Source organism: Equus asinus, chromosome 26 (genome assembly GCF_041296235.1).
Source record: "Equus asinus isolate D_3611 breed Donkey chromosome 26, EquAss-T2T_v2, whole genome shotgun sequence".
Lineage (NCBI taxonomy): Eukaryota > Metazoa > Chordata > Mammalia > Perissodactyla > Equidae > Equus > Equus asinus.
In genome coordinates, this window is record NC_091815.1 from 20,161,120 (window position 1) to 20,165,760 (window position 4,641).

General features: G+C 50.6%; 1 pseudogene; it reads right to left on the bottom strand.

Annotated features, from left to right (window-relative positions):
• Positions 1-652: 652 nt before the first annotated feature.
• LOC106829213 (histo-blood group ABO system transferase pseudogene) lies at positions 653-1,679 on the bottom strand (annotated as a pseudogene).
• Between the last annotated feature and the right edge of the window lie 2,962 nt (positions 1,680-4,641).

A 4,641-nucleotide genomic window follows, 5' to 3' on the forward strand; every position in this document is an offset into this window, starting at 1 on the left:
TGTGGGGATCATGTCCCAATGTATACAAGTATTGAATCATTATGTTGTACACCTGAAACTAATAAATGTTATGAGTCAATTATACCTCAATACAAAATTACCCAAAAAAGCTGAAGACTTTTGTGCATCGGCCTGGCCGAGGGCTGAGGCAGGCCCTTGTGCGCCTGTGCGTCACAGGAGGCAGGAGACTGTGTCCCAAGCCCTCCTTCCTTGTTCTGGAAAAGATCTCATCTCTGATCCCTCCTTTGTCAGGACAGGCTGACACCGCCCTCCTCCTCCACCCTGAGGGTGTCAGGAGCACAAGGTGAGAAGCTAAAGGTGGTGGCAACTCTGGGAACTTGCGCCTGAACCCAGGATTCGGGCCAGCCTAAAGGTGTGTGTGTTTGGTGGTGGCAGGAGGATGGCGGTGGGAAGGATGCTGGGCCTGACTAAGTGTGGGGAGGCGGACCTAGGCCGTGACCGGACAGAAAAGGAAGCAGAGTTATACCCTTTGTGCTAACACTGGTTTTAATGAAGGCTAGCATGGCAGGAGGCAGACTCAGCTAGCTGAGCATCGCCCTCTCTGAGCCCTTCCTGGAAGCTTTGCTCACCACTGTCACTCTTGGAAACTGTTCCCCAAGACGTTCAATCTAATCCGGGTTATGGTTCTGGACTAGTTAACCCCCTGGCGTTCCCACATATAATAGAGTAAGTGTTTATTCCACATGTACTCAGGGGAGAGGACCTTGGAGGGTTTGTGGTAAAGCAGGTATTTGTTCAGGTGACTCTCCTCAAGCCACACGGCCTCGATGTCACCGTCTTTGTCAACCATCATCGCCTGGTGGCAGGCCTTGGTGAGCCTGTGAACCTCTGGCACGGACCCCCCAAATAAGGCCCCTGTGTAATAAAAGTCCCCCTCATCTTCAGGAATCTGGGCTTGTGACTGAGGCCGCCGTTCATAGGGGAAGTTGTTCCGACTCAGCCCATAGAAGCCAGGATGGAGGGTGCCGAACAAGGAGGCGAGGATCTCCACGCCCACGTGCTCAGTAAACTTCATTTTCCCATCTGCACACACAAGGTAATCCACCTCCCGGTGGAAACGCTGCTCAGAAAAATTGCTGATCACCTCCATGCTGTGCAGGGAGATGTCCCGCCAGTGGGAATAGCTCCGGAATTTGAAGATGACCATCTGCCTTCCTTTTTGGAGGGGAATGCGAGGAACATGGTCGGGGCGGTCAGTGAAGATGTAGTAGTTTACCTTGTAACCCACCATGAAGTGCCTCTCTGCAGTCTCCAGGAATCGCTTCAGGTAGGTAACATATCTCTTTACAGCAAACACGGTCAATCCAATGGTGGTGTTCTGGAGCCGGAACCACTCATTCAGGATGTCAGTATTGAAAGTTCCCTCCCAGATGATGGGAGCCAGCCAAGGGTTTCATGAGAAGGACGTCTTCCCTAGGGAGTGTTAGCACATGTGGCTGGGGATACACCATCCTTGGTAAATTTACATCTTGCAGGTCATGGCGTTCTCTAACTGTCACGCTTGCCCCAGCCTGGATGTTTTCCAGCTTCTGGCCTCTTGGTTTCAGGTAACAATAGCCAAAGAAGGCCAAGGTGAGAGCTATTAGGAGAAGAAAGGTCACTCTGCGAAGTGAGCAGCACCTTTGTGTCCCAGCCAATATTGGCAGTAGCTGGGCCATATCTGCATGACAGAAGGATGCCACCTCTTGTCTCCTCCAGGGTATGAGGGTACTCGTCTCTTCTAGCTCCACCTTCAGTAGTCTCCTCGAGGCAGGGTGAGGCTGAACCCCTGACCCTAAAGTGCCCACACCCCCACTCCCAGGCTCCCTGAGGCCTGACCCTGGTGGAAGGGGGCACCTGGGCACGGGGGCACTCTGGGGTTCCTTGCAGAGAAAGACAGGATCCAAGCAGACCTGGATCAATTCAGTTTCCGTTTGTGGTGCTGTCAGAGTAACGAGGTGCAGGCCTTAGTCAACAGACAGCTAGAACTGAAGGACCAGCCTGCAGGAGAGCAGTCAGGACTCTGGAAATGGGCTCAGGGGACTGGCTCGAGGGAGGCCACTGAACAGGTCAAGGACAGAGATTGTGATGAAAGCAGGGCAGGGCAGCAGCCACCAGGGAGCCTAACCAGAGGTTCAGGGCTGGTACTCGGGCCTTCCCTTGACACTTACTAGCAGTGTGCTAAGCACCGGGTTTCCTGAGAAACCCATAGGGTCAAGATCAGACTCTCTTCAAGATCACATCCATCAAGGCTAATGTGGGCCATCCTTCAGGAGCCCTGATTTGGGAGCCATGGTGGAGGGGACAAAAGATCTACAGATCAAGGATTTATTTCCCTTATTCTCTTAATAATCAGTTAAAATCCACTGAACATTTACTTTGCAGGTGTCAGGTCTCACAAAGCTGGTAAACTTTATGTGCATTATATTGCTGACTCTTCACAACAAAGCTGAGGAGTGGATGTTCCGTGATCCTCATGGCCTAGATGGAGACACAGGCTCAGAGAGGTGGGTGACTGACCCATGACCACATGGCTAGCTGGTAAGTGCTGAAACAGCTAAGTAGGTTGCCCCATTATGCATAGGGATGTTAGCATATTACTGACAGGCCCCTCATCAATTTGCTAATGTAGTGGTAAATATTTGGAGTGGGCTCTTGGCCACCCTGTATCCTGACCTCTGCTTCCCTTGTGTATTCTTTGGGGTTTCCTTTGCCCAGGCCCTTTCCCAATCATCTTCCTGTGATTCTTTCCCTCTTGCTTCGCTTGTCAGAGACTCTCAGACAAAGCCATCAAGACAGGCAGGGAGGCTGAGCCAGGGCCCTTTGTCGACTTGAGGACTTGTGATCTTGCCAACACGTATACCTCTTCCCCTGGAGCCCCAGGCAGTTCCAAACTGTGGAGGGGCCTGGAGGTGCCTCCTGGAAAAGGAGGCCTGAGGCACAGACCCTTCCTACCCCACTGTGGGACTGACAGCAGGTATAAAAAGGCCCCAAAGTGGGCAGGGAGTTCTCACTACCTGCTCCCTGAAGCTGGCTGGTGCTCCTGTGTTGCTCTGTGATACCTTGTTCCTGCCCCCAGCAGAAGTGGATGGGTCTCTGGGGGCTCTGGAATGTTCCCAGGTTCTGAGAATGTTGGAGTGGGAAGGGATAAGTGCACTTTGATGAGTGTCATTTCAGGGAGTGTCACCCTGCCTTTATGGTCCAGATTGTGGCATTTGCCCAGTTAGGCATAAGGATGTTAGCTTATTACTGACAGGTACTCCTTATAGATTTACAAATGTAGTTGCAAAATATCAAGAGAAGCTTGCTGTATAGCCATAGCCAGAAAACAGAAAAACTTTGTTAATGAGAAAATGACACCAGAAGATAAGGAACAGGCACTCAATTTGCTTGTGAGTGTCTCATTTGTACTCAATTGTGTGTACTCAATTGAGTATATTCAGCTACTCAGTTGTAACTGTGTGTGTCTTTGCCTCTGGTTCCTGTCAGGGGAGCACGGGGGTGCCTGTTCTTCCTAGGGCAGTGAGGGCAAGGAGACCATTGCAGTGCTCGCCAGGGCCCTTCCCTGGCAATCTGGCAGGAAAAGGAACCTCACACAATGACGTGGTAGAGAGAATGGGACAGACATCATTGAGGTGGGGAAGGATCAGGTAGGAAGACTCAGTGTAGCCCTCAAGCTCTTGGACTGGCCCTGACTGCTCAGCTCTGCTGGTACATCAGCCTGGGAATCTCCAGGCTCTCCTATCTCTATGGTACCCCCTGGTCTCTGTGTTAGGCCCTCATATGTGTCCTCCTTGACTCCAGCCTCTCAAGCACATGAGCCTGGATCTTCTCCAAGCCATTAGCATAGGGTCTTTCCATTGTCCAAATATTCATTTTTTTAATCCTAATATTCAAATCCTCCATGTCATACCTCCCCCAAACCCTGATTTCTCCTCTTTCCCTGGAACTCAAGGGGCCATTCTGTGACTCACATTCCAGGAAAGGAGGCAGCGTTCTGTGACCTCCTTAGGTCGGGGATGTCCCAAGATGATATTCAGAGTAAATCCTCTCTTGACTACCTTCATAGCTGATAGAGACAATCCCTTGCTTCATCTACAAGGGTCCAAGGGGGAAGAAGTAGGGATCAGACTGGGAACAATTCATTCCTGCTGGCTCCACCCCCTTCCCTTGGTGCCCACGGACACATCAGGAGCACTGGCAAGGCCTCCTCAGCAGTCGAGTTCTGCTCTGTCCCACACTGCTCTTGACCCCAATCCCACCAGGATGACTCTCCTCCTCCTTTTACTCAACTGGAGGAAGCTTTTCAAGACAGCTTCTTAGGCACATCTTGGGATGTCTTGTAATGCATGATGGTGATGGTTAATTTTATGCATCAACTTGGTAGCCCATGGTACCCATTTTTTTGTCAAACACCAGTCTAGATGTTGCTGTGAAGGTATTTTTTAGATGCACTTAATGTTTAAATCCACAGACTTTGAGTAAAGCAGATTATCCTCCATAATGTGGGTGGGCTTCATCCAATCAGTTGAAAGCCTTAAGAGAAAAGAGTAAGGTCCTCCAGAGCAGAGGAAATTCTACCTCCAGACTGCTCACAGACTTGAGATTGCAATATCAACTTTTCTCTGCGTCTCTAGTCTG